We start from the raw sequence: 14,112 nt of genomic DNA, 5'->3' as shown, positions 1-14,112 counted from the left end.
ATTTTCCCCTGCTACATTTCCGGAGGATCCGAAACAGAGCTGCTGCTCCTCCAACTAATAACTCCAGGAAAGTTCCAGGGTCAATAAAGAGCGGTGGAATAGTATGAGCAGTTGAAAGTCCAATGTTTAAGAGCCCTTCTCTGGTAAAAGTTACCAGAGAGGGACGGCAGAAAACAGCGTTAATTAACAAAAACACAAAAAGCACTACGGAGCGTAATCCCGATGCGGCCGTCTTGGATGCAGTCGGTTCTCTGATCTCCTTAGTTTTGGGGACAGTTTGGTGGGAAAGGACCCATTGTAAATGGAAATCTGAGCTCTGACCTAGCTGAAACATGAAACGTGAAATGCATGTTGCGAAGAGGCATGGTTAAGAGTAGACAGCAGGTAGAAAGAATGATTAAGATTCATAATGGAAGAGAGCTCTTTCCTCTACAACCTAACTCTACAACCTTTTTCAATCAAATAATCCAAAAACAATGTGATTGTCCTACTTACTCCTTACAGTTAGCATAATTAAATGCTGAAGCAGGAATCATCCATGAGAAACATCTCATGGATGAGTCTGGGAGAGATTTCATGCGGAGTTAGCTGTTCTTGGTTGACCAGTGAGAAGAGAATGATAACTGTGAACTGGATAGCACATCAAAACTTGCCAGGCTCACATATTAGCAGGAGGTCTTTAGATTCTTGTAAGTGTTTGTTTGCTGCAAGGGATGCTTTCCCTCTTCTTGTGCAGTTGTTTGTCTGGGGAGAAACCCAGAAAAATCTTACTTCTGAAGAAACATTGTTTTGTTTTTTGGAAAAGCACTATACCCATACACAGTAATCAAAATCATCAATAAATGTGTTCTCATATTTGGCCCTGAAGTAATCAAAAATGTCATTTTTTCCCCTATCAGTTTTGTATTTTATGTTCAATCAGTAATCAAAGATAACAAAGAAAGAATGGACATGGGCAACAAAGAAACATTTTATTTTTTAAATAGGTCACTAAGCACTGTGTTCTATTTCAGAGTCTAATAAAACTTCCAAATGTGATTTACTAAATTTTCACATCATCTGATTGCCTCAGAGGAAGAATCAGATGTAAAAACAAAACAAACAAACAAACAAAAACCCACAGTGGTAAATTCCAGTTATTTCGCTTCTACAAATGCATGCACTCTTCCACTGCTGGCATTGTGAGTGCTGACACCTATCACCTAGAACCTAATAACATCCTGCTCCACATACATCATCCCCGGATTTGATTAGAGATCTAATTTATTTATTTGTTTAGTGCTGAGACCCCACCGTCATTATTTTCCCTTGTAAATAATTCAATAAAAATGTCAACCACCACCCTGCTCTACATTAATATTATGTGTAATAAAGATAGTGGGAGGGAGCAGGTGTATACAGGTACAATGGGGAGAAGCAGACATATAAACCAATTCAGTATCACCAGAACAGATAGTAATATGACAAGCTAAAATAAGCATAAGTATTATACTTATTATACTTAACTGTTCAATTACAGTTGATATTTGATAAATTAATCATTTTGGTGTGCTGTATCATTCACAACATTAATGCAGAGAGCAGCATCAGAGCATTGGAGTCCAGTGAGCTTGTAGTTGCAGTCTTATATTGCACTTTATATCATGAACACTCTTAGTTTCATGAACTGAACATGAACTGCGACGTGTGACATTTCAGCTGACACAGATTGCCCCTTCATGGAAGATGTATTAAGCTTAAATTTGACAACAAAGTTTTACAGCGATTGAGTGGAATAAGAATAAGACAGATTGTGAATCTTAGAAGGGCATAAACAATACTTTTTAATAATAATGGGTCAAATGACAATGTAATATGAGAGGGGGTGATTGCAGTGTCACAAATAATTATCACCATCTCTTAGGTGATTATTTTGGCTTTCCTGACCCCAAATGTATTTTCATCAACATTGTGTCCAGCTGCAGGAGCCGGCTATTTTCATCAAAAAGGCTCTGATAAACCCCCTGTAACCTACCTGCCCAGCACCAGACTGTACCTGGATAAAGTTAGCAACTAGCTGAGGGACACAGTGTAGCATTTAGCAGCTGTGCCAGATATTTTTCGTGATGTTGATACTAATGGTGCCGCCGTGTGAGGCATATTACTGTACGCACATTTTCATAACTATCCAAAGAAGGTTAAAATCAAGGGCCACTGAAGATACTAGAACAAGTTTCGTCCTTCATCCAAGTGACTTCTTCAGTTCTGACTGACTAGTAGGGAAACTCAACTATTTAATGTTGGTGGGGTCGTTTGGCAAGATCATCGATATCGCTGGTTTGTTCGTGTTCCTGGCTGTTGTAACGACAGTCGTTATGGTTATTAGAGCCACCCAGGCTGAGATCAGAATGTCTGTGACACCACAGTCATTCAGCCAATTATTATATGATTATGGTAACTCGGATTGACACTCAGCAGATGAGAGCAATTTCCAAGTGACTCTAAATTCTTGGGAATAAAATCAGCTCCTCAAACTGTAAAGAGAGACAAGGGTAACAGCTACTTGACTTTCCATCATCCTCCACAAGATACTCTGCCCGATGTTCTTCTCAGCCACTGACACAACACACCAGGGCCGGCCCATGGCATAGGCGGTTGCCTTGGGCACAAAATGTAAGGGGGCGCCGCAAGAGAAGGTTTCCGACTTGGCCCGAATCAACTCTGCCGAGCTGCTGCGACACCGGCGTAGACCATGATAGTAATTAAAAGAGTGTTCTGAGATAAGATAATTTTTCAAGAGCTTCTTGAAGTTAGAGAGGGACGCCCCTGCTCTGATGGCATGTGGTAGCTCGTTCCACCATCGTGGTGTCACAGATGAGAACAGCCCAAGGGGGTAAGCCAGAGATCGGACAGTGAAGCCGACCAAAGACTGTATGGAGGGATCCGTGTAGGCCCAAAAATGACGTCAAAACCCTGTGACACCCCCTCGCACATGAGAGATGTAACTATATTGCTTAGATTATAAGCTCTCAGCAATCTAAAAAAAACAATACAGCGATCAGTGACGCTGCATTGGTGTTTGGCAGGTGAGCCTCGTAGGTGGGCTGATGAATCAGTGACGATCCGAGTCAGACAAACACACTGAGCCAAGAGATTTTTTGTTGGCGCAGCTTTGCAGCTACCAGAATTACAGTGTTTCTGCCGTTGTTCTACGTCATTAAACCCCGGTTATGCTACGCGATCATGCGCAGTAGACGCTGGTGCCAACAGGAAGTAGCCCTGTAGTAGTATTTTATTGGTCCACAACTGGCTTCACTGCTCTACATTCAAATCAGAGGGGTGGTTTTGTCCAGTAATATACTGTCTATGGAACAGCCGGGACGGAGATTGCTTTGTGTGTAGGGATGGCAGAGTCAAGCAGCGTTGGTTGGAGGAGCATAGTGGCCGAGAAGGAATGTAAGCTTGTATTATGGAGTTAAGGCAGATGGGTGCAGACCCAGTAGTCACTCTGTATGCAAGCATTAGTGACTTGAATTTGATTTGAGAGGCCATGGAAAGCCAGTGGAGGTCACAAAGTAATGGAGTGACATGAGTCCTTTTGGGCTAATCAAAAACCAGACGCGCTGCTGCGTTCTGAACCATTTGTAGGGGTTTCACCACACAGGCTGAAAGACCCACTAGCAGGGCTTTGCAGTAGTCGAGGCGAGAGATAACCATGGCATGTACCAGAAGCTGGGTGGCATGCTGAGTAAAGCAGGGCCTGATGGAGTGATGGTTGAGGAGTCAGTTTGAAGTTTGATGTTATGGTGGATAGAAGAGTTCAGTCTAGTGATGGTAAAAGCGACTCTTTTGACAGACTCGAATGTTCAAATCTCGTTCATTAAAATGAACTAATCTTTTTTTTGAGCCATTTTGTTCATTTGAACTAGGCTGGTTATTGCGGCGCTGCAGCCCTCTAGTGGGCGATATAAAAAACAGCACAGTTCTTAAACACGGAAGGCTACCTGGCTTGCTTTAATTCTTACAAAGTATAAAGCACAAATTCACCTCATGATCTTTCTCTATCATCGTTCTATAAAGCCCCATGGGGCCACAAACAAATTCAAACCACGTAAAAACCACAGAAATGTGTTGTCAATATGCAATTGCCACTTCTCCAGCTAAATCCGTTTTGTTACAATCTTTCCTGAGTATACAACCAGACCAACCATATATAGGCTATATATACATAATTATAATTACTATCATTATATCTCTAAAGTGCTCATTCATCCAGTAGCCTAATGTCCTTATCCATGAGTAAAATCCATATATTAACATCAGATTTCTTAGGAATTTATTAAAGTAATAGGCTTGACACAATAGATTAATAAAACACACCCTTATCAAAATTCAACCAATTTAATAATGATCTGGATAAAATAATTCCAGCACAGAGAAAGGAACAAAGAAATAAACACGCAATATAAGCAGAGCAGTTCGGCAGGTCTGGACACAGAATATGCCACATCAGGTCCGTGTTCTGCACACAGAGAGAAACAAACATGAGCACATCGCTCTCAAACACTGCCAGGTTGTTCACCAGTTGCGTTCTCTGGCGGACCTGGATCAGCTTTTAGCTGTAAACGCACCACAGGGCTAACACTAACGTTGTTATGTGGCTGTGTTTTAATGTTTTAATGACCATTTGTTTTGGAGAGGAGACTACCTTGGAGGTAATTCTGCTCCTGGTAGAACCCTGTCAGGGCAGTGAAGTGGAGTGGACCCAGAACAGCTCTCATCAGCTGTTTGCTGTAAACTCTAGCAGGCTGTGTTAAAATTATAGCACAACATCACTGCACTGTAATAACGTTACGCTTTATAAAATGTCACATAATTAACAAAATGCATATATATTGTCAGTTCAGTGACTGTTACCTGACAATTGACTTGCCTCTCATTCATCATCACTGGCAGTAACTCAGGCTGCCGAGTGAACGACAGACTCTGAGGACCCATGTGAGTGGTAAACAAATAGTTCATTCCTGCTACACAGTGGCCTAGCTGTCACGTGACCAATGAACGACTTAAACCTAGAGACCCACAGTTGGGAGTTGTGAACTAATCAATTCTGTTTCCTGTGCTGATGGACCCCATGCAGCTGCTGTGTGACGAGTGAACGTATGAGTCCAAGACTATTCATACATGCGTGAAAATGAATGAATCAGACCTCAGACTAACCGTTCCTCCTGAGTCATATACAAGATTAGGTCAAATGAACGACGCAACACTAGTTCACTCTTACAGAGGTTTAGTTGAAGGTGGCAAGCCTTCATCAGTGCAGATATGTCCGAGAAACAGTCTGTGATCCACGCCGGGGTCATCTGGCGGGAAGGATAGGTAGAGTTGCGCATCGTCTGCATAGTACTATCACACTAGTACATAACTGACAGTAAGACGTGAGCTGAGCATAACGTTTCTTGCAGTTATGTGGTCAAACTTGAATTTGTTAGAAACAGCAGCAAACTCAATATTCCTGAACTCAATAATAGCTAGACACCCTAGTGAGAAAAGCCTAAATTCTGATTGGACTCTTTGCAAGTACACCTGTACCAGCTCCTAGGTATTTTGTCAGTAAGATCTCTAGTGCAAAACACTAGTTTAGTACATACCCCATTATGACACACTAGTGCTAGTCATAAACTTGTCCAACAAAAGTTTTGGAAAATTACATCCAATTCAATGAGTGAACCAACAAACACTCATTGGATCAGACACAAGTTCATTTTAGGTGCCACACTCTCTGCATCTCAACGTAACGGATTAACACCACTAACCTTCCTGTTCTCACTAACTTGACAAGTAACTGAGAAACACTGGTTATTGTAGGCATAGCAATGCTATTATTATGTCATGTATGTCATGACATAATTAGTATTGTACTGTTCTCATCGAAACGAAACAGCAAGCTAAACTCATTTCTCCAACTCAACTTCTCCAATGAACAGGCCAGGTTGTACTTGGCAAAATTTATTTGAGAAAAGGTAAAACTGAAATAAACCCAAAGAAACACAGGTAAATATTACAAAATTGTAGTTGAAATAATGACGCTAACAATATTCAGGTATGCTAGCTTGTTACTTCTGTTAAATACATCGTCAATGCACTAAAAAATAGCATGAATGACTAACTAAACCTTACATTATTCCACGGGTTCCTTAATAAATGATAAATACTTAGTGGCAATGCCGCAGTAAGACAGCAGAATACGTTGTTGGTTGAGAGGACAGTAAGGCTCCAACATGTGCTCGTCAGTATACACTCAAAATGACTGCCCTCATGTTAAATAAGAACTTCAAAATAAAATGATCTGCTTCAAAATAAAAGTCTCTAGATGTTTTAGTCATTACAAGTATTATTATTGTGTGGTGTCATGATGTTATCTGTATTTTGTTTTGTAACTTTTGATTGTCTTTTTCTTTTCTTTTAAGTCTTATAAGACTGGAAAACTGACTGCTCTGCACAATTGCCTGACCTTTTCTTCAGCTGTACAGTCTAATCACAGAAATATCTGTGTTTGATCAGATGATGTCCTTTGACCAACATATCAAATCATTGACACATGGATTTTTTTCTCCACTTAAGAAACATAAACTCTGGTCTGTTCTATCACAACCTGAGATTGAGATGATCATTAATGCTTTTATATCATCCCGGCTAGACTAATGCAATGCAATCCCTTTTTACCTGCCTCAGCAAGTCATCCCTAGACTGTCTTCAAATGGTCCAGAATGCTGCTGCAAAGGCTGCATCGCACCCTTACTATCGTATATACATTGACTTCCAATCATTTACTCAAACATGCTTTTTTCTCACATAGTGCTGTCTAGTGGTTGTAATCTTGTGTGTTTTTAAGGTCTGTTGCTCATTTTTTATTGTTTGATCTTTTACTGTTTTTATGGGCTTATTTTTAATAATCTTAATCTTGTGAAGCACTTTGTGACCTTGCTCTGTAAAAGGTGTTATACTAATTAAACTCTACTTATTTTCTTAAACTCAATATACAATGTTTTTTTATTAAGATCTGACAGAAGAGTTTAACTACTTAATTGGGTCAATAGTATTATAGCTGGGTATCACCATATTTGAATGTGTGAAAACATTTTGTATTTGTACGTACAAATGTGTGAATATGTAAACATGTTTGATCAAATTAATTCATTGTTTGAGAACCACTGTTTGTGGGTGAAAAAGTTCACACAGAAAACAACTATGAAAAGTGTGAATCTAAAGTTTAGAGGACCCATATCCAATTTAGTGTAAATCAAACCAACAAGTACATTTGTTCCACATTCGACACTTCTGCCTGAATAGGTAATGGGGATGTTCAGATTAACATGTCATTTGTCTATCCAATCTGGAATATCATTTCACTTTCCATTCAGGTAGGCAGGGAGGTGGACCTTCTTTGCTGTGACTCTGTGGCTACAACTAAACTTGAACGAAATCTGGAGCATCACCGTTATTGCAGTTTTACAGTAAGTTTGTTTAACAACCCCAGCGTTTTCTATCTGGAGGTGAAAAATTAAGATACGTGGATGTGATTAGATGGTTAAATTGCTAGCACGCTCTGCTACTGTTACCACTGCGTTAGCCAGCTAACTGGAGCAACACTGATTTTGCTGTTATGATTCTTCTTTCATATGCAAAGCTTTCAGCAATATCCAGAAACTGCTTACCTATGTTTGCAAGCATTCAAAAAATGCTGTGTCAATAGTATCAGTAGACTCAAATAAAATGCATGAACAAGATGCACAAAACCTCAAAATGACGCTGGTGTATTTAATGTTTCTTCCAATGCAAAGTACGTTTTCTTCCCACTAGCTGAGGCACGAGAGTAGCCTCTTCATTGTCATACAGGTTAAGAGTGCAACAACAACCCAGGAAACCCTACTGTTAGCATCCCTAACCAGGGATAGTGCATCAAGCAATGTGGCAACCGTGGTATGGCTAGAGTAAATAGAATGAATGATTAGTTATGCAAATATTATGTTCAAATAGGGTTTTCTTTTACAATGAATATCAATCTTTTCTGACATTTCTTTTTCGTAAATATCTAAAGCCATAGTCTTAAAGAATTTTCTAAATCTAACCAAAATAATTTGGTTCATAAACAAACACAAAATAAATGACAAATGCTTTTCCTCAACATCAATCCTGAATCTTAATACAACTATTGTTTATTTAATACAAATGTTATAGCAGCAAGTGCAGTGTAACGTCAGATTCTATTTACTCTGGGGGGAGAGGGTAGTTTGTCCGAGAGTTGGCAGCAGTATTTATACCCTACGTGGGTTAGGGAGCTTGATTTGGCTGTGAGGGTCACTTCGACCAGAGTTCACTCCATGTCGGAGTGGAAGGTCTAGTTTCGGAAAGGCCCATGGTCTGAGGCACAAATACTTCAAGGGCTACTTAGGTAAGTAAGGTAATGTGGACAATCAGAACTAGTGCCAATCTACCTGAGCTGATGATGGTGTTATTGTGTTATATTAAAAACCAGCCAAAATCTGCTCTCATCACACTTGAACCAGGATCAGAACTGACCTTTTTACCAGACCTAAAGCTGCTACGTCCTCTTTGCACAGCCTTGTCTTGCAGCCTCAATCATAAAATCCTTTGGAATATGTGTCTGACCTACCCATATTATAAATAATAAGCTGATGGTTCAAACAAAAACTGGAACTATTCTCTATATACAAAAATAAAGTGTTATCTAAATGTTGCTTTCTAACTGGTGCTGTAATGTTGCCTCATTTATTCTAAATAAACCACACTATAAATATAACTCTTTCTTAGAGTTTTATGTTTTCGGCAAGTAATTTTAAGATTCAGCCATTGCAATGACGACACCACAGACTTCTCTTCATGTCAAGTGTTATGATAGTGTTAGTGTTCCTGATCCTATCCTGTCTTTTTGTCATTATTCTTCAGCAGTGTAGATTTAGGTGAAACAAAAAGTAGATACATTCAGTGTTTATCTTCCAATTGCAGTAGCATATTAAAGTAAGGCCTCAAAACCTCAGGGAGTCTTTCTGACAGTTTAAGGATACCAACAGTAAAAGGAAAAATGGCAAAATTTCATGGCCTAGAAATTAGCACAAAATGTGTAAGGACGACTCTTTTAATCAATATTTCCTTAACAAACACTATAAATGAATTGTATTTTTAAATGAAGTTACTGTACAGTAATTACTTTCTTCCAGGCAGAGGTGCTTACTTAAAAAAATTGCAGTGGCCAAGCTTAATTACTGTCTGATGAACATCAGATACCGTGGTTATTCATCGTATTCAACTGCATAGTTTATAATATAAATCCTCATACCACAAGCCATCACATATATTCCAATAGTATATTCCAAATTGGGGAATTTGGGCACAAATGGTACCATGAGTGGTACTACAGAATGTTATAAAAAATATTGTGAGCCAGGTTCAGGTGTGATGAAGTAGTTTCAGAGACTGACATAGCACTTTTTATTGCGCCCAGCTGAGGAATTACAGTGCCTGCATATAACTTGTGAACACATGGATGCAAACACCAAATCTGAAGATTATAGTTCCTGTCTGGGTATATTTATCCTTCTTAGACCAACAGATTCAGAGTGTCACTAAGTGTCAAAATAAAGTTGTTGATTAGATTTATTTTATTTTACATCTCATGTATCTTGAGATGAAGTTGTAGTTCCCTTTATGCTGCTCACAAAAAGCAAACGTTATAGAAATATTATATACACTAGATGGATGGAAGGAAAAACAAGTCACAGAAATAAAACTATCATCATTCATAAAAAAAGGCATGCAACAGAAAAATTTGTCACCTGAAGGTATTTCTCTTCCTCAAGTGGATTTATGATGTCCCATTTGCCAAAGCTGATCAGGAGTGTAGTTGCACTGTCTGCAGTAGATGATTAATCCAGCCAGCGTCAACTGTTTTGGGGAATTCTTGGAGACATAGTAGAAAGATGTAGTGATCATGGAAGAGGTGCAATGTGAGATGTCAAAGAGACCATCTTCATCAAGTATGTGAAGCACATAATAGATGCAAGTAACAGCTCTTGAACATCACACCACATTGCCTGTTATATATCTAGCCAAAGCTGGTATTTAGTGTTATGCCCAGAAATTATCCATCCTTCCACTTGTATAGCGCCTTCCTGTCTACAAAAAAGCACTTTATGTTACATGTCACATTTACCACATTCAAACAGGGAGCAGTTTGGTGTTCAGTGTCTTGCCCAAGGTTTAGTGGACGGCCACTCTACCTCCTGAGCCACAGCTGCCCTGTATTGCTATCCTTGTGATTCTTCATGGCAGCAATAAATGATCACATTGAGATACCAGATTATCACATTAGACTATATGAATGAATATTTGAACAGGCCAGGGTATTTTGTTCAGTGAACTGCTAATGTAGCACTCACTGTGAACATATCAATGCTAATCTGTGCAAAACTGCAAACTATATATAAACAAACTATATATATATATATATATATATATATATATATATATATATATATATATATATATATATATATAATTTAATTTCGCTTTCATTATTTACAAACATAACACTGGCAAAAACAATCCCCAATCTAGCCATTTCTTGCAGCCATCACTGGGAATAAGTTTGCCTTCATAGCTAGCTAAACTACATTAACATAAGACAAAAACAAGCAGGCCTACTGGAGCGTCTGTCTGAGCGTAACATGATTTTCCTCTTCCTGAAGACTCATATCAGTGTTTGGTCTCCAGAGTTATTCCAGTTAACTTCAGTCAATTTATCAGGAGTTTATCTGATTTGATTGATTGATGACCTTATTTGAGTGTCTGGGCCGCGGGCGATCTACCCCATGGCACGCTGCAGGAAAAATCAGCTAGAAAAGCCAGCCCCCCTGGCTCCGTGATTGGATAGTGAAATGGTGTTCCTGATTCCTGAGCAGCCCCACTGGTTATTCAGGAGGAAATGTCAAATGTGGGACAAAGGTCCTTTTGCTTATAGGTTTGATTTGTACTTGTAAATTGGATTTGTACCTGTAAACTTGGGGCTCACACTTACAATTGAGTTCTGTGTGAAAAAAAATTCAACCACAAATAGATAGATGCCCAACTACAAACCTCTGTGCAAATCTTCGTTAGGCACTCAAACATTGGACATTTTTTGTGCACACCTTTTTTTAATTTGTTCACAAAATGTCATGCTCCTGATCTTATGGATTGAAAAATTTAATCTATTTCTACAGATACTTTTTACACATCAAACATCCAAAATAATTTGCGGAAAACATTTTTACAGTACAGTACTTTTGACCCTATATTTATTCCATAGTTTTACAGCTTGTGGTTGGGTTATTCTCCTGCCAATAAGTTGCCAAAATAATAGTCAGCTTTAATATCAATGTAATTCTTGCTTCAATCAAAGTTGTCCATCACACCATCGATCTTAACTACAGAGTAATGTAAAACTTCTTTGGCTTGTATCTCATGCAGTCCTTTAAATGCTACTTGTATTTTAATGACACCATGCTCGTTTCATTAATTTGACATTATTTTTTTTCTTCTGTTTCATTTCTCGCTACACAGTATACACAGTGGTCAAGATATCTTTAAGTTTACAAAAATATATCCTGATTATAATTAAGAAGTATTATTAACGCTCTTTACAGGTGTACAATGCTATGTACTTTTTTACTGTGTCCATACTGTGATTTGACAGCATTTTCCAACCATCTGTCTTGAAGTCACTGGGGGCCCGTATGTGTGTGAGATGTCGGTTTGGCTGTCGAGAGCTAATGCCGTCCTGCTGCACATGAGACCTGAGATAATCAATACTCTGTCAGACATACTTAGAGCATCTCTATGACAAAGCAGCTGTAGGGAGGGTGTTCTCTGTCTCAGACAGAGATGAAGCCACCAACCTCATGTCCCCCAAGAGCTCCCTACTAAAGACAAGGGTCGCCACTATCTAGTTCTAATCTTCTCTGGCTTCAGAGCCAGGCTCTCACAAAAAAAATTATTTGCACTCAGGAGAGATGTGGCTGCTGCACAATAATCGCAGGCAGCCTGGTAGATGAGGACGAATATGACAATTTGAGATGGTAAATTGATTTTCACTTAGTATGGAGCACATGTTTTTACATTACACATTTAAGGGGAAAATGTGGATCTCAGTAGGGATAGGAACTCACAATTTCTTTTTTAACAATGTGAATTTGCATCCGTTTTTTCTGCAGCAAGGATTGGCAAAATCAGTGTATTGCAAACAGTATATAGTCAAAAACACATCCAAATCAGTTTTTCCTCTTAAATGATCAGCTGAATGCGTCTTGCTGTGAATGCTAAATTCTCTCATCTCGGGTACTCCAGAATTGTGACTAAATCCCAAACACAGAGCATTCTCATTTCAATCCATAAACCATCGTCAGGATTTTTCATCTCCTTAGCATGGGTAGGGCCTCCCATCTCAGGGTTTCTATAAGAGCACGTGAATCATTATTGGGTTTCATCTCCCGCCATATTTTCTCCTATGGGAAATCCATTGTTTCAGTATAAAAAGCATCTCATTTCACTCTCTGATTTGTTTACTTGGCTAATGGGACTGCAGTGTCCTTTGTTGAGCCTTTGCAGAGCGTGACAGAGCTCTGCTGTATTGTGGAGAGAGAGTTTGGCTAGAAGAGAGGCTGAATCTCACCATTTGATATCAGGGACGCTTTCATGGTAGATTTAATGACTCTTCGCCAGCTGACATAATTGCACTTTCAGATTTTTAATAAGAATTTTAACATAATAAGGGAGTAATGTGCAGTGTCGTGAACACCACTTTTTACAAATGCTTTCCTTTTTAACTGTGATAATAATAGTAATTACAAAGATAATACGCTCTAATTGCTAGGAGGGGATAAATTACTTTTTTCTCCTAATCCCATATCTGCTAGCAGCCTTCTCCCGCTCTCATTGTCTGCTCTTGCAACAGGTTGCATCAGACATTAAAGGAATATTTGAACATATAAACATGCTGTTGGTCTTGCACAGTATCAGCAATGCTGACACTCGTAAAAATATTCATGATTTAAGTCAAGCAGTGAGAAATGACGTCAAGATAATTGTCTGTCACAGGGACATCACTGACTCTATAAATTTTATACTGTACATCCTTCAGAGGTGATAATCCTCATAAATTGTGTTATCATTTCTATGATTTAGCTGCCATCACAAAATACATCCTTGAGCTGTTGTGTGTGTTCACATACATTACAACGCTGTAGAAAGTATGAAAGGAAAAAGGCTCAACCATATTTTTGCAGTCAGATGTAATCCATGTAACTCTTATTATGTTTTAACTGAATATTAAGTATTTAACTTTCCCCCATGGGCTGCGGAAATTCTGCAAAACCAACTAAACTCAAAACAAGACTAAGACTCTACAGCCGACTCTGAAGGTGTAGTACTCATTCATCATGCTAACAAGCGCTTGTAATGACAGTGTCAACATGCTGATATGATGCAGGCAAATTGTTTACCATGTTCGCCATCTTAGCTGAGCATGTTAGCAGTATAACATTTACTTAGAACAGCTTGTGGCCAGATGATAGTGCTAGAAGTTATTACAATCCAGCCCAAAGGCAAAATGTTTGTGCCAAAATTATATTGGCAATACGTCCAATAGATGTCAAGACATTTCACTCCATGCCAAATGTGAATCTCTTCATGGTGCTAGAGGAGAATTTAGGGGACCATGGGCCAGGACCGTTAAACTCATTAGGATTCATTGTCTGGGGACCGTGGATATCTTTACAAAATGTAATGGCAATCCATCGATTAGTAGTTAATATATGTAAGTATGGATCAAGGTGGTGGACCGGCTGACAAACTGACATTGCCGTCCACAGAGCCATGCCATTAGCAAAGCTATTAACAAGATTGGTTTGCAAAGTTCCTGAAAACTAGACATCAAAGAAATACTGAATGAGTTTTTCACTTGCCAACAGTGATACGACCAAAACTTGCCAAATGTACTATCATGACATCACAACAACATACTCTGTACTTTAGTTCAATGAATGATAATGCCAGCTTGGCCGAAGCACAACTCTC

This window comes from Micropterus salmoides, unplaced genomic scaffold (assembly GCF_014851395.1).
Source record: "Micropterus salmoides isolate LMB-PRFRI ecotype aquatic unplaced genomic scaffold, ASM1485139v1 Ms_hic_scaffold_6, whole genome shotgun sequence".
Lineage (NCBI taxonomy): Eukaryota > Metazoa > Chordata > Actinopteri > Centrarchiformes > Centrarchidae > Micropterus > Micropterus salmoides.
The sequence above is the reverse complement of the archived record's forward strand: the minus strand, read 5'-3'. Positions refer to the sequence as shown.